Raw genomic sequence first — 27,945 nt, forward strand, 5'->3', positions numbered from 1 at the left:
ATCAATTAATCCCCTGAACCCCAAGTTTAGGTAGTTTCAGAATTTTGTACCCAACATGTAAGGGAAGGGGCTCAGAAGTTCACAGCCTGCAGAAGTTTATAAAAAGCAGTTTTTGTTTCTGTTTTTTCCTCTGTTCTAGGCAAGTTAACTTTTCAAGGACACCTGGCAGGGGGAGAGCGCTTTTTTTCTTTTTTCCTGTTACCATGGAGCCCAGTTGGTAACTTTTTTATCTTAGAAATGTATCCATCTCTGTGAAGCCCCAGCTCAAGGCCAGAGGCCTTGTTTATATATTTTGTGAAAAACTAGTAAGGGGGTGTCTAGCTTAGGAGTGCTGATTTTTCCAGCCAGTGGCCAAGTAGAACAGGGCAACATGAAAAGAGGAAGTTTATCTATACTGAACTCTTTTATAGGGAATCTTTTGCTGAAAGTCCTAAAGTCAGCCGTGGTGAAGACTTCTGGAGAAGGTCAGTTAAGACTTTTTTGTGGGCCTGGTACAGACGGGGAAGACGGGGAAGGTGGGGCTGAGAGTAGCTCCGTGGATAATGGGAAAGCAGTTTGGGATTTTTCTAGCAACAAAAACTTGAGTAGTAGAACAGGTAGAGCAGAGGGGAAGATGGGAGTGAGTATCCCCAAAAGCCTGTGAGGGACTTTAAATTTTTAGTAACCTGTTTTTAGTGATGACAAAGCAACTTTAAAGGCCATTTTTATTACATCTTGGATAGGGGGTCTGAGGGCTCTTTTTAGCTGATTTGAGCTTTGGGTTAGCTGGTAAGAGGACCTGGTGGGACCCGGTGTGGGCACTGACAGAAAAAGAGAGGAGTGAGTGGGTGGAGAGGTACCTCAGTACCTGCTACCTCAGCAAGGGGGCAATGGTCTGAGAACCAGCGGAGGTTTGGGTTTTTGATCTAGTAATTGGAGGGGAGAAATCAGGTTGCTGAGGTGGGAGTGACAGCAGAGAGTCTGGAGCAGAAGGCTGAGGGTGACGATCTATTGGAGAAGCATAGTTCAGAATGTGAGCAAAGGAGGGAAAAGGCCTCCACATAGGGGAACCTCCTTTCACCCTTTTGAGCACTTGCAGAAGTTAAAAAGGTCACGCAGAATTTGAGGATCTAGAGACCCCTCTGGGGGCCATCGGTTTTGGTTATCTAATTGGTAATATGGCCAATGCTGTGTACTGAATTTGATGAGGAGTTTGGGTTCCACCAGGCAGCCCCTATATGCTCACATCCCTATGACTTACAGAAGAAGTCGGCTTTTCCCCCACACAGCTTTGACTGTTAGTGGCTTCGATAGTCCACCGGACAAACATAATAATCCAGGTTAGCCAACCTACATCTGGCTTGCATGTCTCTACATCCATAATGTTTGTTTCCATTATCTATGGTATGGAAGGGATTTAATGGAATTTTAGTGGGATCCTCTTTATCAGGGATATCCCAATAGGAAAGACCTATAGCCAGCTGACAAATGTCTGGGTGGAGAGATGGCCATTAGGTCCCTAAGGGGGCTGTATGTGAGATAGACCATATTTCTTGTCCAGTAGGATTTGTGATTAGCCATCAGTGCTGAACGGGCTGATTAGGGTTAGGACTACTGGTGGTTAAGGGGAGAGTCTATAGCCTTATCCACATGGTGAATACACAATTTGAAAGGGTTACCAGTTTCCAGGCAGAGTCTGAACAGGGCGCAGGCTTGAGATGAGAGGCATGGATCCAGAAAGTGATTCCGTCTACCTTTACCGCTGTAGGTGTTATAAGTAGCACCTGGTATGGTCCTTTCCAGCGGGGTTCTAGGGATGACACCTGATGTCTTACGTAGATGAAGTTTCCCACTTGATATCGGTGTGGAGTTCCTTCGTTCCCAGGTTGGTAGGCAGTGGCCAGCTGTTTCCACAGGTATCGCTGGGTTCTTTTAAGAGCTTTAAGTCTGTCAAGCAAGGGGGTGTGAAAGGAATCTTTAAGTCTTAGCGTTGGGGTCAGGTCCCTTACTGGAGGAGGGGCATCATGAGAATTTCATAGGGGGTAAGGTTACACAAAGAAACAGAGGGAGTATTTCTTGCATGAAACAGTGCATAAGGCAGGAGCATAGTCCAATATTTTATGCTGGTCTCTAAGTTTAATTTCGTTAAGGTCTCTTTAATGGTTCTATTCATTTTTTTTTTACCTGTCCTGAACTTTGGGGTCTATAAGCACAATGTAACCTCCAATTAATCCCCAGGGTCCTGGCTAACCCCTGACTTACCTGGGCCACGAACGCCGGTCCATTATCAGACCCTATTACCTTAGGCAGGTTGTATCTTGGAAAAATATCTTCCAGGATCTTCTTGACCACCATTTGTGCCGTTTCTTTTTTTGTGGGAAAGGCTTTAATCCATCCTAAAAATGTATCTACAAAGATTAGGAGATATTTAAGTCCATATCTTGTTGGGTTAATTTTAGTAAAGTCTATTTCCCAGAATTTTCCTGGTCTGGTTCCTCGAAGGTGCCTTCCTACAGGAAGCTTGGAGGGGTAAGCATTAACCAATTGACAGACCCGACAGGCTTATGTTACCCGTTCAGCTATTTCCTTTCACTGTGAGCCGGTTAGTGGAAAACTCTGTTCTTGATCCTTTAGGAATGCCTGCAATTTCTTTGAACCAAGGTGAGTGAGTTGATGTACATTTTTAACGTAGTGTAGGGCTTTCTGAAATTGCAGGCTGGGCTCAGTGAAGTCGAGGAGTTCAGTGTCAGTGTCCTTAGATGTTAAGTTGTCGGGGCGCTCCGACATAGTTAAATCTCCTGACTTATGTTCCCCCGGTTTGGAAAGTGTTAACATGGTTACTCCGTTAAGGGCTGCCAATTTAGCTTCTTCATCTGCCCTCCTGTTAGATGGGGGAGGTATCTGCACAACGGTTTGTTTTCTGGGCTCAGTGAGCCATTGTTTACTGCCCCTAAGGGAATAGCCCAGGAAGATTACCTCTTGCTGGCAAATTTGGGCCTTTTTGGCAGAAGCTCTATACACGAGTTGAGCAAGCTCGGATAGTAGTGCTTGGGTCCCAGACTCACAGTTTTCCTTGGTGTCTGCTGCCAGTAGCAGGTCATCCACATATTGAAGTAGGGTGACTTCGGGGTGCATAGTTCTGAAGTTGTTGAGATCTCTGTGGAGGGCTTCATCAAAGAGAGTGGGGGAGTTTTTGAACCTCTGTGGGAGTCTGGTCCAAGTTAGTTGACCAGACATTCCAGTTTCTGGGTCTACCCACTCGAAAGCAAACAGCAACTGACTATCTTTATGTAGAGGCAAGCAAAAGAAAGCATCTTTTAAGTCCAGAACAGTATACCATTTTCATTCAGGGTTCAGAGTGCTAAGCAGATTGTACGGATTAGGTACCATGGGGTGAATGTCCTGCACTCTGTTGTTGATCTCTCTTAGGTCTTGAACGAGGCGATAGTCCCCAGTTCCTGGCTTTTTTACTGGTAGCAGGGGAGTGTTCCAGGCTTATTGAAAGGGCCTTAGGACCCTTAAGGCCAGATATTTCTGAATATGGGGCCTTATCCCATCTTTAGCTTCTTTGCTCAGAGGATATTGTTTAATATTAATTGGGGAGGCTGAGGTTTTTAACTCCACTGTTATTGGAGGTTGTTTTATGGCTAGGCCTAAGCCAGCAGTTTCTGCCCAGGCATCTGGGTAATCTGTTATCCATTTCTGGGGTAGCTTGCCTGTTTGATCAGTCTTGGGGGGTGTGAAGAGTTGATGTTCATCTTCTACTGACATAGTTAAAGCCATGACTATAGGAGTTTTTACTGAAGGATTTAGAAATTTTATTTGGGGACCTTCAGGGTTAAAAGTTATTCTGGCCTGGAGTTTGGTGAGCAGATCTCTGCCCATCAATGGGGCTGGGCATTCTGGGATCACTAGGAAGGAGTGATGGACTTTTCCTTTCCCCAGGTCCATGGTCCTCTTAGTTGTCCAAGCCCAATATTTACTGCCATTAGCCCCTTGAACTAGAGACCTTTTAGTTGATAGAGGGCCCAATGGGGCCTTAGGGGCTGAGTATACTGCCCCTGTATCCACTTCAAAGTTTACTGGGGTCCCCTCCACTTCAAAAGTTACCCTGAGCTTGGGGAGGGGATCCGAGCCCCGACTTTCGTAGTCATCCTCCAGAGTTAGAATGGCTGGCTGGTGTGGCTGTTTCTTTCTAGGGCACTCTTTGGCTCAGTGTCCTTTTTTTTTTACAGTAGGCACATTGATCTGAGGCCAGAGGTGGCTTCTGGCGTGGGCCCAGGTATCCCTTTCTGTCTCCCTGTCTCTTAATTTCTGGCCTATTTGTTGTTGTGACCAGGACCTTAGTCAATGCCTTAGTCTGTCTTTTGCTTCTTTCATCCTCCCTTTGCTCCCTTTCTTTCTCCCTCCTTTGTTCCTTCTCTTCCTCAGTTTCTCTCTTATAGTATACCTTCTCGGCTTCTCTGACTAAATCTCTCAAAGTCATATCTTGTAATCCATCTAAGCATTGTAACTTTCTTTTAATATCCAGGGCAGCTTGTCCAATAAAGGCCATGATAACAGATGCCTTTTGATTCTCTGCCTGAGGATCAAAGGGAGTATATCTCCTATATGCCTCCATAATTCTCTCCAGAAACATAGAGGGAGATTCATTAGGCCCTTGAATAATCTCTCTTACCTTGGCCAAATTAGTTGGCCATCTAGCGGCCGCTCGGAGACCAGCTATTAGAGCCCGGCGATAAGTGGACAGATGCTCCCTACCTTCAAAGGTGTTGGGGTCCCAGTTGGGTCGGTTCAAGGGAAAGTCGGCTTCGATTATGTTGGGAAGTTGTGTTGGTCGCCCATCTGGTCCGAGGATATTTTTTCTAGCTTCCAGGAGGAATCTCTCTCGTTCCTCTGTCATGAAGAGAGTGCCTAGGAGTTGTTGGCAGTCATCCCAAGTAGGCTGGTGTGAAAACATCAATGACTCAATCAGACCTGTGAGCTGGGTGGGGTCCTCAGGAAAAGGGGGATTGTTATTTTTCCAGTTATATAGATCTGAAGAGGAGAAAGGCCAATACTGGTAGGCTTGCATTTCTCCACCATGGCCATCCTTTATTATTGGCCCGTAAGGATGGAGGGGAAGTATCACGGGGGCTTCAGGGTTTTTAATCATTCGCTGCCAGCCAGTTCCTTTAGCCGGGCCAGCTTCCTCCAGGGGAGGAGAAGCTGTGTGTGCCAGGGGGGAGTCATCTGGAGGGAGCTGGCCTGGCTCAGCTTTCTCCAATGGTGGAGAGGCTGAGTCAGCAGCAGGGGAATTACTTAGAGGGTGTTGGGGGTTGGAGGATGAGGGCAGGGGATAAGGAGGGGGAGGAGAGTCCAGTAGAGTCAAATCTTGAGACTCAGGGAGAACATAGGGTTGAGGAGGAGGAGCAGAGGGTTTGAGAGATAGAATCGTGGGGGAAGGAGTAGGAGCAGGGGCAGGGACAAGAAAAGTCTTCACCCATGGAGGAGGAGATTCGCAGAGGTCCTGCCAAGTTAAGATATACGGCTGTTGATCTGTATGGCTATGTGGCCCCGGCTGAAAGACAATATCTCTGACTTTTCGAATTAGTGGGGAGTAGAAAGATCCTTCTGGGGGCCATCTGACTCCAAAGGTGGGCCACTCTGAGGCACAGAGAGTCTGCCAGGTCCGGCATTTTACTGAAAAAGAAAGATTCTGAGCCCTTAAGTGGACTTCAGTCCAGTGATCAAGGGTCAGGGACAGAGGCGTTGAAGTGCTCTGTCCCATAATGAAAGATATACAAACAGTGAAAGCAAGGACACACGACACAGACAATAAAGACAGACAGTAAACATTCAACACTGAGACAGGACTGAGTAGCCAGCAAAACTTGATGGGCTGGCAGACCGAATCCAAAGCAGAATACTGCAGAATACTGAGTCGAGGAAACTACTGTTCCTCGATTTCCAGAGTCCTCTGGGGCGTCCCCCAGGGATGTGGCCTGTTGCTCTGTGACACGTCTGTCAGCCACTGTCGGAGAGAGCTCACGCTCTTCACCAACAGCCACTTTGCCAAGCCCCCCTGAAACCTGAAATCTGAAACCTGAAACCGGAAATCAGAAACCAGAAAGAGGCGCCTTACTTACCCCAAGAAGAGCCCGTTGGTGATCCTTCGTCCGCCGCTGCAGGATATCAGTGGAACCTCCAAATGTAAAGGTCAGGCGAGTGTCAGAGGAAGAGACCACCAAGAGATTGTCTCATGCAACAGCAAGGGGTTTATTTGGGGTCCAGCATGCTGGGGATCAGAGCTCACTTGAATAGAGCAAAGAGAGAGAGCTCTGAGAACAGCTTAAGCAGAGTTTATATACTTTCCTTGGAGAGGGCAGGGAGGGAAGTTACATTTTGCAGTTTGGCAGTTGGGGACAGCACATTCTGGGAACAAGATTAGCAAACAGTTCGTAGTAGGGGACAGCACATTCTGGGAACAAGATTAGCAAACAGTTCTCAATATTATTAACCTTTCAAAGTCAAACCCAAATCTAAATAAGGCCATAACTTTAAATTGTTCTAATGCCAAGGGAAGTGAGGAAGATCCAGAAGAAGTTTGAAGGTGCCAGAATTTGGTTCTTGATTTAAGATAAGGTTCATGGTTTAAGGCAAGAAGCCCATCTCCATAAAATATACATGCAAGGTGAAGCAGTAAGTGCTGATATAGAAGCTACAAGCAAGTTATTAAGATCTTGCTAAGCTATTTGATGAAGAGGTGTTACGATTTTGTTACTAGGTGTCCCCAAAAAGCTCATGGGTGAGACAATGAAAGAAAGTTTAGAGGTGAAATGATTCAGTTATAATAGCCTTAACTTATCAATGAATTAATCCTCTGGCAGGGCTGAAAAGGCCAGAGGCATGGAAAGGATGCCTTCCACCCTCTAAAAGCCTGGAGGTACAGGTAGCACTTGTGGAGGCATCTGGTGGCTGTGAAAAAAAGTCTGGTTGCAGAGGCTCAGAAGTGTATAGCACCTTACTCAGTGTTCCACATCAGTGTTCCACATTCAAGGTGCCCAGCAACAAGAGGCAGAGCAGGATTTAGCACCAGTGGCATTGATCAGTGGGGAAAGCATCAATCAGCAAGCCTAGGGGTCCTAAGGCAGTTTGGGGAGACCAATTGTATTGGTGGCAGCTGAAGACTTGGCCTCAGGCTGCAAAGATGGCTACAGGCAGTGGCAATGGGCAGTCAGCTTGGTGTTGGACCTCTGTGAAGGCTTCAGTGTCCGGAGTTTGGTTATGGTTGTGGTGGCAAAGGAAACTGAGGGGGCTGGAGGTCGCAGTTGCAGGCAAGGCATCCAGGTAGGAGCAATCTCATCCTTTGGTGGTGGCAGGAGTTCAGTTACAGTGCAGTGGTGGTGGGGCGACATTGCTGGTGGCCATGTTGGGACTCCAGTGGCTATAATGTGGAGCTCTGGCTGCAGCAATGGTGACAGCTTGGGGTGGCAGGCCTCTGAGTCAGAAGGAGAATGGAGGCTGGGGTGGCCTCTGCAGCAGTTACTTCAGGCCACTGGTCTTGTTTCTGGTAGAGCATGCCTGCTTAGGAAGCAGAACATGGGATATGGTGGTACCCAGATAGTCTCTGAGGACCTCCTTCTGCCCATCCCTGCCCTGCCTGGCACTGGCCTTAAGCCCACTGAGTGTCTAATTGCCTCACCCCTGGTTTGTCCTGTTCCTCCCTGGGCTGTGGCCTTTGCAGAGATAGTAGGCCAGTTGCCAGCTGAGGTAGGCTTTGGAGATGACACTCCCTTCCCAAACACATTTCCCCTGGACTGTGGTGGAAGAGAGCTGTGGCAGGGTGGGGGCTAGCACATCCTCACGCTCAAAGTGCATCCCTGTGGTGGGATGAGGGTGGAGGGCATAGGCAGTAAAGAGAGTCTAAAGGTGAAGAGCCCTCAGTCTTGGTGTTCTGCTTCCCTCACCCATGGAAGTGCACTTTGAGGATGAAGATGTCCTAGGTCCTCTGCTCTATGCCCCACAGCCCATGTGGAATGTGGATGGGGAGGGTGGGGGTTGAAAGAAAAGTGGTGCAGAACTGACCTCAGGAACACCAATTACAGAGGCATAAGCAGAATTATTATCAGGCACCTGACAAGGCTGACTCATACAGAGAGGGAGAGCAGCACAAGAGAGATAGAGAATAGCAGGAGAGGTAAAGCAGCAACATCTCCTTGAGCATTACATTTTATAGGCCAGAATCATGGCCATCTTTTAGGGGTGGGTTTAGGCTTTGTGACTGGCATAGCAAGCATCACCTGATTTCGCAGAAGGCAAGTTACTTTTTCTTAAGAATAGAGAAGAGCAGCTTTTTATCTCTCAAGGAGAGAATAGAGACCTGCAGGTTTATCTTTTGAGAATAAGAACAGTGTTCATAGAGTGGGATTGGGGAAAGGAAGATGATTGTAGTTATGCCAACATTCCTCAATTTTTGTTTTAATACTAGGGTTTAGGATGGCTTATGGATAGAAGTCTCTTCTTCTTATAGCTAATTCCTACTGGCATGGGGGTGGTGACAGGGGCAGAGGCAGGCCCTAGAGGAAGGTTTCTTCTTTCAATGAGTATATTATCCCAGAAGCATCTTATTGACCACTTGGTTAGTGAAGGTCCTAGTCCTTTCCATGATGTTTTTTTTTTTTTTTTTGTAGAAACTTGAAAACACATGGTAACAAAAGGCCAGGCAGAGAATGGCAGTGAGGTAAGAGGTAAATTTCAGTTGGGGTGAAGTTGGAAAAGAATTCCTGAAAATGTAAATCCTGAAGGAGCTGGAAGAGGAAAGTGGGAGTAATAGGCCTTGGAAGTCCTGGTTCAAGGGCCAGCTCTGTCCATAGGATGAGAAAAAATTGATAGTAATGAGAAAGGAGAGAAGGAGTCACTAATCTGGGGTGGTGTGGTCTTTGGGTTGTTCTGATACTGAGTGAAGTTTGAAGGCTTGAGTCTGTTTGAGCTTCAAGGTGAGGGGCCCTGTGGTTGTTGCAGTGAAGTGAAGGTGAGGGAAGGTTTTGAGAGCTGAATTGTGTATCCAGTTGCAGAGCCCTTAAAATTGGCAGCACTTGGGGTGGTAAGAGTAACTTCATATGGTCCCATCCATTTAGGGACAAACCATTAGGTGGAGTAACTGCATTGGGATGGGAGCATGAATATTAGAGGAAGGATTAGTTTTTTGTTTTGTTTTGTTTTTGTTTCTTTTACATGTCTCTCAGGAGGAGAAGTGGTTCTGGAGGAATTTGATATGGTTAAGGTGATGATTAGAGATTGTTTGAGAAAGTCCCTTAAAGAAGATAGGTTAGCATAAAGTAAGTGATAGGCACCTTGGGTGGTATGGGGGTGTAGATGCGTTTTGGGCAGTGTCTGGGGATGTAGAAAGGAGAATGGAGTTGGATTCTTTGTTGGGGAGAGAGGATAGAGTCACTTGCTGGGCCATTTTATTACAGTTGCTACCTGCTGTAATAATGAAATTATCTGTCTCATGGCTTTGCCATAGAATAAAGGAGGAGGGAGGCTTCTAGGAGGGCATTGATTATGAAGTGTTGGTGATGGAGGAGCCTTTGGTAGTCATGAGTACCCTCTTTCCATATTGCTGAGTGAGCTAAAAATATATGGAAGACATATATAGAATCTCTATAAATGGTCAAAGATTAACACTTAGCTAGGGTGAATGCTTGGGTTAGAGCTATTAGTTTTGCTTGTTGATTGGTGGTGCTGGGGACAGGGGGTACACTCTATCATTTCTAAAGCTATGCTGATTGCTTAGCCTGCTATTCGAAGGCCTTCATGTGAAAAGGAACACCCATCCATGAACCAGGTGTATGAGGGAGTTGACAAGGGTCCTTCCTAAATATGGGAGGCATGAGGGAGTAACTGTTCTAAGAGCTCTACACAGGAACTGAGAGGTTGATGAGAATTGGAGTCACCAGAAGGAGAAAGTAAAGTAGAGGGATTGAGTGGTGGGCAAGTTTTAAAGGTTAGAGTGGGATTCTTAGTGAGATCTGATGGGGAAAAAATGCTGGAAGGGGACAGAGTCTGAGAAACTTTATAGGAGAGTAATTCAGTTAAGTGGTGGGGGGAAAGGACTGTTAGAGATGACCAACATATTAGTTTTTTTGACTCCTGGATTAAAATGGCTGAGGATGCTATTACCTAAAGGCAAGATGCTGATCCTCATATTTCTGGTTCAAGGTGCTTTGAGAACAGTACCACTGCTATTCAAAGGCCTTTGAGACAAATGCTACTCAATGTCAGGTAAGTGAAGGGCTGAGGGAGGGCTTGCTAGGGGCCCAAAAGGGAGTGTTGATGGGTGTGATGAGGGGCTCTTCAAGAGAAACTTTGTGGCATTGTGAAGGGGTCAGGCCATCAAAGAGCAATTGGGTATCCATGTCCTAAAGTATCCTGTTATTCCCAAGAATGATGAGAATATTTTAGCCTTGGTAGTAGAAACAGAAAGGTGAGAAATGAGTTTTTGTGATCCACTGTGATGGCCTTGTGGGCAGGGTTATTTGGAAGCCTAAGTAAGTGACTGTAGGAAGAGAAAGGTGAACCTTAGAGGAGGAGATGAGATATCCTTACAAGACCAAAAATTTTAATAATTTGGCTATGTGGATTGTACTATGGTATTGGGGAAAACTGCAGAGAATAGTTTTCCATGTATTGGAGGAGGAATAATGGTGATAAGGATAGGTGGGTGAGGTCTCAGGCCAAGGCTTGTCCTAAAAGTTGGGGGATATCTCTAAAACCCTGAGGAAGGACTGTTCATGTAAGTTGAATGGATACCTGGATGTCTAGGTCAGTCTAGGTAAAAACAAAGAGGCTTTGAGAATCTTTGTGTAAAGGAATGGAGTAGAAGGCATCCTTAAGGTCTAGAACAGAAAATCTTAGAGGACAAGATAGTGTATGAATTTTCAACAATGGAGTGTAAAGGGACTAATGCTGTGTTGATGATGCAGAAGTCTTGGACCAAAAACCCTGAGGGTTTTTTGATGGGGAGAATGGGTGTGTTATGAGGGAATCTGCAGGACATAGGCCTTTGGCTAGGAGGTGAGAAATGATGGGGTCTGAGTACACTAAGCCTGCTTAGAGGTAATGAGTATTGGGATTGGGATATAAAGAGAGATGGGTTTTTTGAGTATGATGTGGATGGGATCTTGGTGTGTGGCTACAGAGGGGTTGTGTATGTCACATACCTGGAGATTGACCAAGGATGGGGGCAATCCCCAGATATGGGACAGGGTTGTTGTAGGTGATAGAAGGAGGAGGAGTGGGAGTGGGGATGAGTCTGAGAGTGAGAATGGCATGGAAAGATTAAAGTAAATGGATGAGGTAAGTTTACTTAGGAAATATTGACCTAGTAAGGGGGTGGGGCATTGGGGAATAATGAGGAAAGAGTGGGAGAAAGGAAGAAAGGGATCTCATGAATGAGCATGTAAGAGGTGAGGTTCTTAGGGGTTAATATGTTTTGCCTTCCACCCTGACAATGGAGGTTGTGGAGGTAGAGGTGGGTCCACAAAATTGGACAAGTATTGAGAATGTAGCCCTGGAGTCCAAAAGAAAAGAGATGGGTCTACCTGCTACCACAATGGTTACCTGGGTTCCCCTATTGTGATGGTGGTCATTGCATTTTGAGATCCCAGGCCTCATCAGTTATCCATAGCTATTTCCAGAAGGTCTGCTTGCAGAGTGTGGGGCTCTGTGACCTTGTGCCTCTCTGGGCAAGAGGGTAATCAACAGCCCAATGGCTTATCTGGTGGCATTTAGAAGAGGAACTGTGAGGTTGGTGAGGACTGGAAAAGATTTGGCCCAATGGGCCAACTGATGACACCTATTATGTTCCCGGGGGGTCTTCTTTGGTTACACAGGTAGTGATTGTAGTGGCAGGTTGTTGAAATGTTTTGGCTAGCATTTGATATTTAGCATCACAGCCCTTTTCATCTCTGCCATTGTACACCTTGAAGGCCACCTCAAGCACTTGAGCATGTGGAGTGAGGGGACCTCCCTCCAACTGTTTAAGTTTAGCTTTAATGTCAGGAAGCTTTGAGAGAAGAAGTAGGTTATGAGTAAGTTCTGATAATCAGGTGACTCAGGATCAAATTGGTGTACTGGAGCAGGGCCTGAGTCAGGCAGTTTGAAAAGGAATAGGGGTTTTCATTTTTATCTTGAATGACCTCTTGGAGTTTATAATAACTAATGGCTTTATGAGCTGCCATTTTTAAACCTGTCAGTAAGCAAGTAAAAAATCAGCCCCTTCTTATTTGGCCTCCAGAGAAATTTTTTAGTCCCAATTGGTGGGCTTCATTGGCAAAGTTCCAGGCTTGTTCCCAGACTCATCTGCATTCCTCTAGGAGGAGGGTGTTGGATAGGATCACGAGCATATCATGAAAGGTGTGGCTTTGGAATATGTTATGTAATGTACTCCTTGGTATATGTACTAGGGCTGGAGGTAATGGAACCTAGGCATTACTCTATTTGGGAGAGATCATCTACAGAGAAGGACACATGGACTCTGCCTACCCCCTGAGACCCAGCAATTCCTGGAGAGGGAATAAAGAAAAAGCTCTCAAATGGTTGTGTGAGATTGGGTGATGGAAGGGCTGAAGAGTGGTTGGGATGATGGTGTGGAGGGAGCAGGTGGGTTTGGTGGAACTCAGTAAGGGGGAGGCTCATCAGTGGGGTTGAAAGGAGGGTTTGGGTCTCTTGTTTGTGTAGAAATAGGGTCTCTGGAGGAGACAGTAAAAGCTGGTAGGAGAGCAAAAAGAGCAAAGGGAAGGCTTAGAATAGAAAATGGTGAAGGATGCTGGGCAGGTGGAGCAGTGGAAGCCAATGCAGCTGGCTCAGAGGCTTCTTGCCCCTCATTGCCGGCATGATTCTCAGAGTCCAGAGTCCAGTAGTGTTGACCATGAGATGTCTAATGTCTGGTATCATTTGGTTAAAATAACACAGTATTTTATCATCTTGTGAGTTTTTAGAACAGGTATGAAAGTAGAATTTTAACATTTAATCATCATGGTTTTAGTAAGGCCAGAAATAAAGCAATCATAAACTTTCCATTGAACAACAAATTATAGAAATGATTTTTATAATGTTATTTATGTTAAATTATTTATGTTAAATCTGATTTATCTATTTTAACTTTTTAAGGCATTTTGTTGTTGAAAAGACTAGAAGAAATAATGGATATTATATTTAAAATCTTTACTAGAAAATAAGATTTTTACATTGTCTTATCATTTGCATTAGTGATTTTGAAGACATCATTACCTTTTGTTGTTTACCCAATTTAAAATGAAGTTTAAATCATGTGAATCAAAGGTATTTGCCTCCATTTTTTTTAAAAATTTTAGTTTATGAGTGCTCTGTATGTTGATTTTAATAGACACACACACATGTAGATAAGATAGTACACAGAACAAACAAGTAAAGGCCTCATAACTTTTAAAACTTATTAGATTAAGAGTCAACCCTTGTAAATTGGCCTCTGAAGAAAGCAGAGTGTAAAAAAAAAACCAACAACTTTTATAGTTGGATAAAATGGGTCTGAACAGAAAGTATAATTTAGGCATTCAGGATCAAAATTATGAGCTCAAAACCAGAATTTTTTTAAAAAAAGAAGAGTCCTAGGGACTGGGGTTGTGGCTTAGTGGTAGAGTGTTTGCTTAGCATAAGTGAGGCCGTGGGTGGGTTTGATCCTCAATAGCACATAAAAATAAATAAATAAAAATAAAAGTATTGTGTTCAACTACAACTGAAAAATAAATATTAAAAAAAAGAAGATGTGGGAGGCCATCCTCGCACATGATTTGAGTTACCTCCCTGGCTGGGTGAGAGGCACTTAGATGCAACTGTGTCAGAGCCTTCCCCACCCTGTCCCAGGTACGAGAGCTTGTCCATGTGGAGGTGTGCCTGGCCACTGACCCGAAAATCAATCACTGGCCCTGACCTTGGGATGCTGCCCCCTTGACCTTTATTGGATGGCATTTTCCCTTGAATTTTTTGTTCCCCAGTAAAAGCTCACTCCCTGGCGTGGTCTCCCTCTCTCGCTAGCCTCTTCTTTAAACCTTGCCACCACATTAGGTGGCTGGAGGCAGGAGCTAGGAGAAGCCATCTCTGGAGCTGGGAATTAAAGGTAATGAGAGTATGTCTCTTTAATTTTAAAACTCACTAGTAAATTTCTATGCTTCGAACCTTCTTTTATGAAGCTTGCGCGCTGGTCGTGCGGCAGAAGAAGAGTCCTAAGAAAAAATGATATGGCCATTAATTATTTTATTAAAGTATATAAGAGAAAGAGAGAGAGGAAGAGGGAAAGGGAGAGGGGGAGAGAGAGAATTATTTTTTGAGTGATTTTTCCTGTTTTGCAGCCAAGGGAAAAGTTAAATTGACATTTTTTTTTTTCATTAGCCTTAGGCCTCTTATCAAACCTGCTGAGTCTTTGTATTTCAATGTTAGCTTCAGTGTGTACTTGGCCAGGGATATTGCTGCCTATGGATTTTTAACCCTCTTTCTTTCCAGTTGGCAAATTGGCCGTGTTTGAATATAGAAAATTATGAAACATTATTAGTGAAGCTGAGGAAGAGTGGTACCATTAGGAGAGTGAGGGGGGCTGTTGAAGTTGTCAGGTGAGGTCCGTGAAAGTGAATTTGAGGAGAAAAGAAAGAGGGAGAAGGAGAGGTGGGAGTAGGCTATGTGATGTTGAGGTCAGAAGAAAGGAAGACTCCCTATGTAGTGAAGGTGCATCTGAGCAAGGTGATGAAAGTGTGGCTGGGTGGTGGCACAGCAATATAGGGTGGAGGTCAAGAAAGTGAAACCTTATGGGTTAAAAGGGGGAAACCTGGTGGGATTGGGAGGGGTAAAGGGTTTACAGAGAGTAAGCAAGGAATACCTGTGTAGGGTAGGATTGACATGGAGAGTAAGAACAAAGGGAATGTTTCAAATGGAGAAAAGAGAAAGATTGCATGTAAGGGATTTCCTTCCATTTATCCAAGCACTCCCAAAAGTTGTAAAGATCCCACAAAATGTTGGGATTGAAGGTGCCATTAGGTAGCCAATTGAATCCATTGTCCAGGTCATAAAAAGGCCTTGACTTTGTAGAAAGTTGAATCAGTTGATGAGCCTTTAGATCTGGAGTCAAATGGAGCAGAGGTAAGGAGGCAGCTGATAGGTGAGTCAAATGGGGTTTTGGATTGAGAGTTCCCCAATGCAAGTTGGAGTGCTAAAGTGGCTAGAGGCAGGCATACCTGGCTCTAGGAAAAACCAGAGTAGAATGAGAAGGGACAACAGTGAAGGTGGGGGTTGTCACCACATGACTCACTGGCCCAGGGATAAAGCCATTCTGGGACTGAGAGAAGGGGAGTCATCAACCACTACTTCACTAGTCCAAGGCTTGTGAAGCCCATCAAGAGTCTTGGTGCCTGGTACCAGAGCTCTTGTAGCTCTTCCAGAGAGCCTCGTAGACCCCAATGGCACAGAGCCAAGACTATAGTAGAAAATCACCAAAGGGGATGGGCCGAGAAAGTAGTGTCAATTGTAGTGAGTCTTGGTGCTGAGCCAAAACTTAAGGTTAGTGAGTCTCCAGAGAAGAAATTTGTGAGGAGGAGGGCAGGTGAAGGGCAAGCTCACCTACCCATATAAGACCAGTGTGTGGAGGTAGGAAGAGCCCTCAGTGAATGGAAGGAGGTGTCCTGTGACCATCCTGGGCTTCAGGCCAGGATCTTGAAGGAGCTCAAATCCCTAGAGGATAAAGAAAGGTTGAGGGGAGAGTCTGTATCAGAGCTTGTATCCAAGTCACTGGCATCAATGAAAGAAAAGTGGTGCAGGACTGACCACAGGAACACCAACTACAGATGCATAAGCAGACTTATTGTCAGAAACCTGACAAGGCTGTCTCACACAGAGATATCAAGAATAGAGGGAAATCAGCAGAAGCAGGAGAGAGCAAAGGAGAGGGAAAGCAGCAGCAACTCCCCTTGAGCATTACCTTTTATAGGACAGAATCATAGCTGCCTGTTAGGGGCAGATTTAGCCTTTGTGACTGGCATCACCTGATTTTGCAAAAGGCAAGTTATTGTTTCTTTTCTTTTCTCTTAATAGCATTTATTTATTTATGAAATTTTTATTTACTTATTTTTTTTGTGCCAGGGATTGAACTCAGGGGCACTTGACCACTGAGCCAAATCCCCAGCCCTTTTCTGTATTTTATTTTAGAGACAGGGTCTGAATTGCTTATCACCTCAATTTTGCTGAGACTGGCTTTGAACTCCCAATCTTCCTGCCTCAGCCTCTCAAGCTGATGGGATTACAGGCATGTGTCACCACCCCTAGCTAAGTTACTGTTTCTTAAGCATCGAGAAGAGCAATTTTTTGATCTCTCAAGGAGAGAACAGAGACCCTCAGATTTTTCTTTCTTGAGAATTCATAAAGAGGGCAAGGGGTAAGGAAGATGGCTGTAGTTATGCCAACAGGGGTCCTCTCTCAAGGCTGCCCCACCTGGCAGATTGCCTAGTTTCAGAGGCCATAGCAGGAGATGGGGGGGCAGCTGCCCAGTGGGATATGGCCAGTCCCAGGTGGGTTAGGTGTGGGCAGCATAAGGTCCTTGGAGGCTGCCTGGGTACCACTGCCTCCCCTGTCCTGCTTCCTGAGTAGGCTGGTTCTGCCAGGAGCAAGACCAAGGGCCTGGAGCAGTCACAATGGAAGCCATCCCAGCTACTGGTTACATCTGACTCGGACGCTTAATGCCCCAAGCCCTCACCACTGCTGCCAGCCTGGAGTTCCTCACCACAGCCACTGGACTCCCCACATGGCTACCAGATGCTGCCTTCACCACCACTGCAGTTGGATTCCTGTCACTGCTGCAGGATGAAGATGCTCAGGGCTGGATGCTCTATTGCTGCTGCACCAGCTTCCAGACTCTCTGGTGCCACCACTTCTGCACAGCAACAAAATTCCCAGGCCCTAGCTGGACACCAACACTTCCCCCTATGCCCCAATGTCAATGCATTGCACCCCATGCCCATACCCTCAAAGGTCCTAAACCTGACACCTGACTCTGATGCAGCTGCATGTTGTTGCTGCCACATCAGACTGTGGAGCTTCACACTTCTGCCACCAGACTCCAACATAGACACCAGAGACAATCAGCACTGGATGCCAACTTTATTGCAACTGAAGCTGGACTCCTGTCAGCACTGCAGGACAAAAATGCTCATGGTTGGAAGACTTTGTTGCCCCTAGCATGGCAATCAAACTCCCAAACCGACCAGCTGATGCCTCCACAGATGCCCCAATGCCAATGCTCAACTCCCTACTCAGGAAACAGCTGCTTGTTACTGTCATCAGAGGCTACCATTCCATGCTGTTGCTGTTGCTGTAGCAACTCAACCCCAAGGCTACTGCTATGCTGCCCAAGACTACAGAAGCTGGGGAAGCTGGGCATTCCACATGACAGTGGCCTCACTAGCATCCACCGCATGCCATCTGGTTTTCCTCCCCTAGGGTGAGCCCTCAGTCCTTCTGGACACTTGAGGAACTGTGGCACTGAGGGAACTCGTCCTAGGGAAATAAGTGAGTACATTAAATAAAGGCTGCAGTCCTCACAGCAGGCAGTAGGCTGGGCTAGGTGGGTCCAGCCAGCTGGTGAGGGACCAGGGTGAAGCCTGGGGACTGCTGGCCAAGTCTGGACCTTGACCTTGTGGGGCAAGCTGGAGAGAGATCTCTGGCTTCTCTGGGAGCACCTTCTGGTCTTTTCTCCTGAGTGTACTACCCTGGCCCCTTCCTCCACCCCCCACTCCTCCCTGAACAAGACTCTGGGTCCTAGAGACAGGGCTGATGGGCATTGAGCCTCTGGACAGTGGGGTGGAGCTGGGTATATTGCAGCTCTGTGGACAGCCAGACTGGCCAGACTCCATAAACCTGAAGTGGGAAAAAGCAGTCTCTTGGGAAAATACCCTCCTAGACCTACAAAATTTAGCCTGGCATAGGTTTATTCCAAGAGATTATCAAGAAAGGAAAAATATGAGTTAGTGAGTTTTATCTTGCTAAAGGATAGTGTGAGGAGAGTCCAAGTCTTCAGAGGTGGTAGAGTTGGATTCAAATCCCTCTTAACCAGGTGACTTTGACCAGGGTACAGAACTAGGTACAACCTTGGTTTTATATTTTGAAAAATAAAGATGGTGAGGATGCTAAGCCAGGGGTAAATTAAGCTGCTGAGCACTACCTCAATTTGGGAGCCAGGAAGGCATTTGGCATTATTTCCCTGAAGAAATATATGCTGAGATTAATGTGACACACTTAGAAATGAACCTTTTGAAGAAAGCTCACATCTGAGGTAGAAAATTAAAATTTACTTCATGTTTTTAGATTAAATAAATAATAATATATGAAAGATCATAAGCCAAAGCATGAAAAGTTGGATCAGGCTTATAAAAGTGTAGGCCTGTTTACAAATTTGTTTAAAGTTAAATTGAATTTTTAATGGCATTTCTTTGGTCATTAATGGCATTGAGTCATTTTTTTTTAACCTATTCTACTGCAGGTACCAAATCTAGCCTGCACCTGCAACTGGTAATGCCACCTTATTTTTTTGATATTAGAACACCATAATCTACCATTATCTGTTTTCTTCAGGGATTAAAATAATGAATTATATGAGAAGATTACTGAGAAAATATTTCCTAAATCACTTAAGTCAAAGCTAGTATCACTAATATCTATCCTTCCTTTATACCCCCAGTTTGTATCTAATTTACAATTTTCTGTAGAATGAAGAATGTAATTTCAGGGTTTTCACTTGGCAACCTGAACTTTCAACCATTATGACTTTTACTAAATACAGGCTAACAAAGTAAGGTGATTATTAGACCAGCAGATAAACTATCTGTACAGATCACATATTCAGAAACTGGGGAAATATCTGAGAATGTAACATACAGAGAAGACAATATTCTGCAGACTCATTGGATCCACTGGTATGAAACTTGCTGTTTTAAATGTTTGTATCTCTAAAGGGTACTTCATGATTAAAAACATGGTCCTCATGGTGGCACTGTTAGGAAGTGGCTGAATAGTTGGGAAGTGGGCCCCAGTTGGGAGGTCCTAAGATCATTTGGGGCATGAAACAATATGCAATCCATTGTTAGTGGTTTTCATAAGAACCCTAAATTCTTTCTGAGTATTGTTATAAAAGGAGCAATCCTGGCCCTACCCATTTCTCTCCATTCATGGCTGAAAATGTGACCACTTACTCCAACATGAAATTTTATCATTGCAATCTGTCACTTGTCCTGAAGTCATACACTCAACAACCAACCTTTGCTGAGATTGTGATAAACAGGACTTAGAGACTCCAAAAGTGTGAGTCAAATAAACATTTTTCTCTTCATAAAAAAAAGTTACATTGAGATAAATCTATGTAGTTTAAGCCTCCTGGGATATCCCCTACCTCTACCACACATACATGGAGCACTGACCACAATTCCATATTCTTCTTTAAAGTGTCACCAAATATATCAACATATGTATATACATTTTGTAATATTTTGTTTCTTTTGGCATGTTTTGGGATCTTCTGAAAATATAATCTTATATTGTCATATACATTCTTTTGCAGCTTTCTCCCTTAATTTGCATCCCTTCAGCTGACCATCAGGAAGAATGAAACAACAGACAACTGAGGATCAGAAGGACACCATCCCTGCTCTAGTCACTCTGGAAGCTGAAAAGCCTGCACACACCCAAATCTTGAGGAAACATCAGCCCTGCTTCAGCCATTTGGGGGCTGGCTGATCACTGCAAGGTGGAAGATAAACCAACCAACAGTACAAATGGACTGTTTTATCTACTGAGATGGCTCTTATGCTATGATTTATTACTTCTGGCATGCACATGGTCCTTTCCTTGGTGCTTACTACAGGACTGATAACAATCAAACACACAAATGACAATATCAGAAAACTAGTACATGTACCAGTTCAAACCTCAGAGGGCATTAAGGATTAGGATCCAAGCTCACGATTTGGAGAATGGTTTTCTATTCTTGGTGGATTCAAAAGCGTAATTGACATAGTAGAGATTATGTTATTAACTTGTTCATTGCTTTCATGTTTGTCTTCCCTTTACATTAAAACTGTTAGGTCTACTCTAGAAGCAGATGTTGAGAGAGAGAGAGAGAGAGAGAGAGAGAGAGAGAGAGAGAGAGAGAGAGAGAGAGAAACTAAGATATAACATCACATGAAGCTTTAAACCAAGAAAATAATGATGGCCTTTGATTTAAAAGATTAAATAATGAACTTCAAAGAGAGTAATGGTGTAGTCCCCAAAAGACTCCAAATGATGTGGTCCCCAAAAGACCCTCACCAATTGTAACATATAAGCCTCCTTTCTAGCCAAGAAGATATATATATATTTTTTAAAGTCAGCAGGATTTCTAGAGCGTTCATGTGATATGAGCTCCGCTTTGTTTTAAATGTCAGGTTTCTCTTTCTTGTAAAAATTAGGTCAGCAGTGTTGGGGTTGTACCTCAGTAGTAAAGCACTTGTCTACCATATGTGAGACACTGGTTTTGATTCTCAGTACCATATAAAAATAAAGAAATAAATGTATTTTGCCCATCTACAACCAAAAAAAGAAAAAAAAAACAGTCTGCAATCAAGCTTTTTGATGTGCAAAATTTACTGTTTCTGTTTTCTTAGTAAAAACTTGTGAAATCTCTGTCTAACCTAAGATAAGAACATGGAAGAAACAGTAACTGTTATGTTAACCACCCTGTTGTGTAACCACTGACTATAAATCTCAGAGAACTTCCTCACCTAGGGTCCAGAGATTTCTTGGAATTAGTCCCTCTGGATTGCTGCAACTTAAATAAAACTGCATCCCCAAAATTCTACAGGTGATCAGCCACATCTGTCCTGCATCAATGCCTGTTAGAAATGCTCTAATGTCTCCATTCTTGAAGGGTACAAAGAGACAGTTTCTCTGACTCTGCCACAGTATGAATTCTCTGCAAAGACATTAGTTACAAAACACAAACAAACAACAAACAAACAAAAGACTAAAGAGAGATTACACTCTAGTGACCTCCTAAGAGTAAAGTTAATGTTGCATGATAAAACTTGTATACATATATTGAATTGCTGTGTTATACCCCATAAAGATATACAAATGATACATCTGAATAAAATGTTTTTAATCTGGAGGAAAATGTGTTTTATGAGAAATCTGAATGCCATATTTGCATTTTCGTTGTTTCTAATATTATGCTGTAACAATATTTAATGATGTCATTACATTTTTTAAATCTGAAAAATTATTCAAATTTTATATTGTAATATTGTTAGTAAAGGGAATATTACAATGATTAGAATTTATTGTTTCCTGTTTTTAATGCTAATATATTGAATTAGAGGTTTGCGGCAGACACCAACTCCATCAGAACCTCAGTCTGGTGAAGCCACAACTTGGTGCCTGCCCAGGCCCAAGTATGCCAGGTTCTTGCCACCCAGTAGAGAGGTGCCCTGACCCAGGATGGGGGGACCTGCATTCCGGTCCCCTCACTTGCCTGGGGCTACCTTGACTTCTGTGCTCTGCTTTAATTCCTCATCTCTAAGGATTTTGCCCAATTTGCCCATGGAGCTGTTGAAGATCAGTGAGAAAATTCATCATGTTTAACAAAGTCTGGCTGGTTCAGCTGGCTCTGTGACTAACCCCACCCTCTACCTGTTTTCCTGCTGGTCCCTCCCTGAGGGTGGCCGGTGGAATCCTATTCATCTGCCATTTAGCCTGCCAGCCCCAATGCAAAAGGACCCTCCTCCAACCTGCACAAACAAAAGGTTGTCATTGTCAGTTCAATGGAGTGGGAATGGGAGACATTAAATAGTAATGAGTAGTGAACTGCAATGCAATGAAATGCAGAACAATAACAGGGATTTTCTCTAAGTTACTTTGAGGTTTTCTTTATTTTTTTAAGGCAAATGGGTAATCAGAAAATGCAGAAAAACAACAGTTATACAAATAAACAGAACAAAGGGAGCCAATTAGAAATACATCAAATAAGGTTAGTGGAGCGATTACTAACTCTTGACAGGGTTAGCTGGTGTCATTGTAAAGCTAGACAATGGGATCTCCTGAAAATAGGATCTTATATTCACATATTCATTCTTATGGCCATAGGTGTCTCAAAATATTCCTGAAGATAAATTTTCTTAGAATCCAGGAGCACAAAGGTAAATTTTGTCTACTCACTGATCCCAAAACTCACATTAACATAGGATTGACTTGTAAATAAATCCCCCCCCTTTAATAGGATGGCCACCATGACAGCTCTGGGGACAACCAACTAGGATCAAAAACTCTACCACCTGATGTGAAGGAGTTGAACACCCGATTGTCAAAGAGTGATGAAGGTGAACCCCAGTTCTCAAGGCAACCATAAAACAGCAGTACATTTACAAACAGCACTATTTCATTTCTCATTCTCTGATGGGAGATGACCCACTCTCATGAGAGGGCTCTTTGAGCCTTACTTTACTTTCTACTTATAATAAAATTCTCTTGCATGGCTTTCAGTGTCTGGCTTTCTTTTTTTTCTGTTTTAAAATATTTTTTTTGATGTGAAAAACATTTTTTGTTTTTTTTTCTTTTTTTATTGGTTGTTCAAAACGTTACAGAGCTCATGATATATCATCTTTCATACATTTGACTCAATTGGGTGGCTTTCTTTTTTTGGAACACAAGAACTGAAGTTTAGAGCTTCAACTTTCCACTCTCCTGTGACTTCTAACCTGGTGCCTCCATTCAGATCAACAGCCATCTACAGGACAGGTATATGAACTTCACCTTGTTCCTCTCACAGCTTTGGTTGGGATGATATGTAACTTAACCCCTGATATCTTGCCTTTTGCTTTGAGCTTCTCTGTGTATACTTTCCTCTGCCAAAATCTGTTCCATATGTTACACCAGTGCCATCTTTTCTTACAGTAAATAACTGCAGCGGCACCATTTTTTATCTTCCTGACATGCAGATGTACACTCTCTCTTGCTTTTTGTGGCAACTTTTTGAGCAAGGCCACCAGAGAGGCAATGAGACTCCACTGTTTGGCTGTTGCTTTATAGTAACCTCTGACTCTCTTCAGTAATGAGCATCATACCACCTTCTATTAGAGGCTATGTTCAGAAATTGGAGGACAATGAGTTCACCATCTTTACCTACTTGCAAATCACCTCATGGGGCACTAGTTAGTTTAAGGTATCTTATAGCTAAGAAACCTTTTCTCAGCTGGTATCTTCACCAAAATGGTACTCTTTTGTCCTTACTGTATAATGACTCTCCATGGACATCATGACCCCTCGCAGTTGCAGTTTATATTCCAAGGAAAAAACCAGCCATACAATGATCCTTCCTCTTTTCTATGACACTTATTGTTACTTTTGGCCTTGCTATGTTTCCAACAGGGTGACAGAAAAACCTCTGACTCCCTCCACTTTTCAACATCAAGTTCATCATACTCTTCAAATCTGCAAAAGGGTTAAGGGTCACTCCCCAAGTCATATCAATTGTCTGGCATAAGGTTATTAAACATGTTAAATAAATAAGATTAAAGGCTTGAGAAAAAGAGTTGAGCAGACAAGGCATGGGTTGCTGAACTTGGACACACATGCTACACTACATTCTAGGGAACCACACAGGGATGGCTCCTGATTCTGGGTTTAAATTGCAATGTATGTGAGGGATATCTTCATACAGTCATCTGTCTTGCAGGTCAGTGCTACTGAGGAACTCCTGGGGGTATCAACAGGCTGTTAATTCTTTCATTACTTATTTAGTGTTTGTGTGTGTGTGTGTGTGTGTGTGTGTGTGTGTATGTGTGTGTTGTTACAGGAATTTAACCCAGGGGCACTTAACCACTGAGCCACATCCCCAGCCCTTTTTATTGTTTTATTTTGAGGCAGTCTTGCTAAGTTGCTTAGGGCCTTGCTGTGTTGCTGAGCTGGCCTTTAACTTGCACTCCTCCTGCCTCATCCTCCCTTGTCCCTGAGATTATAGGAGTATGCCATTACACCTGGCTGGCTTTATTTCACAGATAGGAAATCAACTATTGATACAAGCTACCACCTCCTTGGGGTACATCCTATGAAACTAGGATGATTTTTTTGCCTGGAGACCCTCAAGAAGAGATTAATTTCATTTATCCCCTAATTCATTCTGAGGATGATATTGATTGTCCTCAGTATGAATTAGGGGATAAAAAGAAATGGCCCATTAATGGAAGTCTAAACTATAATACTCTTATGAGATTCATGTTGCAGAAAGGAAGTAAAATGGTAGAACTTCCCTATCTACAGGCTTTCTTTTTACTAAGGTACCAAAAAAATTGATGTGGTAACTGCAGCATTGATGAGGCCCTTCTAGCAATGATGAGTCAAAACATTACTGGCCTAGGGGACCCCTCAAACCACCTCTTCCTCTCTCTCAACAATGTACTTCACACAAAGCTGTCAAAATCTAATTCTTCCACTTTCCTCTGTACCCACCATTACCTACTGCTCCCACTCCTCCCATTGTGGTTTCCTTCACCATGAGCCTATCCATGCCAAGCCCGTTGCCAGTTTACACCCATTACAAGAGACAAATGGAGAATCTGGACCAGTCAGAATGCAAGTGTCTTTTTCTATGTAAGATCTAAAGGAAATCAAGGGGATTTCGGAAGGTTTCCTGATGACCAACATTTAACCCAGGCTTTGAGAAGTGTACCTGTAATTTTGAATCAATCACTAACCAATACAGAGAGACATCAGGGCACAGAAAGTTCTAGGGTTTGGGGGAATGATTTACATATTACTAACACTTTATACCCTGTGGCCCTTTCACTGTTGCAACTTAGCCTCATCAATGGAATTATGATGAATCACCTAGAAGGTGGAACAGCAATCACACGGTTATTTGTCTCAAGGTAGAACTTAAAAACAGTAGGATGAAACTTATTAATTGTATGAAACTGGCAACAATTGATCGGGGTTGGAGTGAAACCCCAGGGCTTTTGTAGAAAGATTGAAGAAGGCTTAGTAAAATATACACCCTTAGATCCTACATCTCTTGAAGGACAACTTATTTTAAAAGATAATTTCATTCTTCAATTTGCTCCAAAATTTAGATAGAAATTATAAAATTGGTATTTTGTATGCCCTGGAATTTCCCTTGAAGGTGGCCACACAGGTCTTTTCTGATTAGACCAGGAGGAACATTTAAGGGATAGATAAAAGGAGAAATGAGGGACAAGAGATCAGTGCAATTATTGACTGCATTTCTTAATGTCCACCCCTTTCTTCCTCCACAGGACCCTTGAGCCTCTGAAAATGTCTGTCATTGTTACAGAAAGTAAGGACATTAGAAGAAAGATCACTAAATTAAGGGCAGGCTTCAAAGACTCCTTGCTCTATATGTGGCAGAAGAGGCCACTGGAAAGTTCACTCCCCTAAGGCTGAAGAAACTCAGGTCAGACACTCTCAAAATGATGGCCCAAGAATGAGGAAGCCTTGGAAATCAGCCAGCACCCCAGACAGTCACCATCACTGGGGCTGTACTGAGGGTAACCTGAGGTAGGAAATAGGGTCATTCATTTCCTTTAGGATACTGGCACCACATATAGTGTCCCAACCTTGTTCCCTGGACACTTTTCTGCTAATTCCTGCAGAATACACAATATAAGACACTTTATTTCTTTTCCATGTTGCAATTGGGAAGATACAATATTTACTTATTCACTTTTGATAATGGTTAAATATCTAACTCCATTATTGGGTCATGTTATCTTAAACTTAGGTGCATCAAGGCACATAGTTCTTTTGATGTCAGTAGTTGAACAATCAGAACATGGATTGACCCCAGCTTGTTGGTATGACTAGGCAAAATTATGGTCTCTAATGCTAGGTCAAAGGGGAAAGATGGACTCATTATGAACCACTTCTTGTGCAGATGTTAAATTATGTCCTATAAATGAGACTTTGACACACCCAGGTCATGGAAAAAACTTCACTGTAGAGTGAACCAATTTCCAAACTTTTGCAGTCATTAATCCACATTGGAGTCCATCTTCACTTTATCTTCCATTATAAATGCCAGAATAGCAAAGATATAAGGAATATTACTATCAAATTTGGGGTGAATGGGGTTGGGGTTATGATAAAGAGCTTTCCTCACATGTATGAGGCCCTGGGTTTAATCCTCAGTACCACATTAAAAGAACTAAATAAATAAAGGTATTGTGTCCATCTACAGCTAAAAATATTTTTTTTAAAAATTTGGGATAAATATATATGGCTTATGCCCACCACACAACATCTCAATCAGAAGACCACAATGTGTTGTGAATAACATAACAACACTTAGGATATGTGGCCTAGTTTCATTTGGGAGTCAGGATAGACCTCAAAATCTCAATGTCAACATATTGTGATTTCACAGGCTTATGATCGGTTTGGGACTAGATGGTACTACAGACCTAGAATTAGATGATAAGCACCCAATGGGACCTAGTGGATATGTGGGACTAACTTATGGCCCTGGCTTCCTCTAGGCTACATGGAAAGATGTACTATTGTATACCCATGGATGCAAGGGAAGTAGACACAAAAAAATAAGTCAACCTGCAAATAACCCCAGTCTCAAGCATAGATGGGGACAATCTGTTTTTCACTGGTATAATCATTTAGCTTTACTGTTTATCTCAAAAATTGGTCTAGAGGATGTAAATGTGGTACATAGAAGCTGTAGACAATTATATTCAAAAAGCTCTCAATGACACTGAGAAAGGTAGTTCTTTCCTTAAGGCAGAGATGGTACTTATCAAAAAAGCTGTTTTACAACACTAAATGACCTTGGATCTTCTTACAGTAGCTTAGGGTGGCACTTGTGCCATCATTCAAACTGAGTGTTGCATCTACTTTCTTGACAACTCAAAGATCTGCATTCCTGGCTGGGTGCAATGGGGCATGTCTGAAATCCCATCAGTTGGGGTGGCTGAGGGAGGAAGATTGCAAGTTCAAAGACAGCCTCAGCAAATTTGTTTCTGTTGTTTTATGCCATCCAGATTGTGGTGTTTTATTACATCAGCTTTACGATACTAATACACCCAGAGGGTCTGGGTGCATTTTGTCTTTCTCTAGTGCAAAATTAATATCATCTTCTAAAAAGTCTACCAGGGAACTTTTAGAAAAGTTTAAATAAGACCAGGGTTGTGCTAAGTTAAGTGTAGCCTGAGAATCTAGAATCATCCATACAGGAGCCTATCTGGGAAGTAATGATGCCAACATCAGACCTGAAAGTCCCCCTCACATGGTCCCCAAGGCCTGAAGTGAACATCTGGGGTAAAAATAGGGAATCAGAAAGACAGACACTTCTACAAGTTCTACACCCACAATGGAAGCCATAGTGAAATATGCTGGCTTAAGGTCAATGTAGTGAGTGTGGCAGGGCTATCCACCATGGAGACTGAGAATGACCATAGGTGATGAAGCAGAACACCACCACTGAGAATGCTTAGGTATTTAACAGTATGAATTCCTGCAGAGCTGAGAACAAGATAGCATGGGCCAATCCATGGATGAGGGCTGCCTGCAGGTCCACCAAGGCAGAGGTTGCCCAAGAAAAAGCAGAAGAGTCACCTTTAGACTTCCTTCCCTGCAAACTCAAGAGCCTGGCTCCCCTCAGGCCCTGAAATACTCATTTCCTTCTCTTTTGCCAGCAGTTGGGCATTGGGCTGGCTCCCTGAAGCTGGAATCCAAAGGAAATTTCCCAATAGCCCAGGACTATATGTACGCTAAAGACCCACTGAAGGGAAAAGAAGATACTGACCCAGTAAGTAAAGGGTTCTGTGGGGGAATACTCACACTGCAAGCAAAAATGGAAAAGGGGATAGCACTGGGTAGGGCCATCACCAGTATACCTGGATTTGAGGGACTGCTACC

The 27,945-nt window shown here is 43.5% G+C and overlaps 1 long non-coding RNA gene across 2 annotated transcripts; it reads left to right on the forward strand.

The window, feature by feature from the left end:
- The first annotated feature begins 214 nt into the window (after positions 1–214).
- On the forward strand, positions 215–21,306 carry LOC144369907 (uncharacterized). Of its 2 annotated transcripts, XR_013429753.1 has the most exons (4): positions 215–464; positions 8,652–8,701; positions 10,183–10,245; positions 19,595–21,306. It is a non-coding gene; the product is annotated as an uncharacterized LOC144369907 (long non-coding RNA). The 2 variants fall into 2 exon arrangements; XR_013429754.1 differs by lacking the exon at positions 8,652–8,701 and having other exon boundaries at positions 19,595–21,304.
- The last annotated feature ends 6,639 nt before the right edge of the window (positions 21,307–27,945 follow it).

Source organism: Ictidomys tridecemlineatus, chromosome 13 (genome assembly GCF_052094955.1).
Source record: "Ictidomys tridecemlineatus isolate mIctTri1 chromosome 13, mIctTri1.hap1, whole genome shotgun sequence".
NCBI classification, from domain to species: domain Eukaryota; kingdom Metazoa; phylum Chordata; class Mammalia; order Rodentia; family Sciuridae; genus Ictidomys; species Ictidomys tridecemlineatus.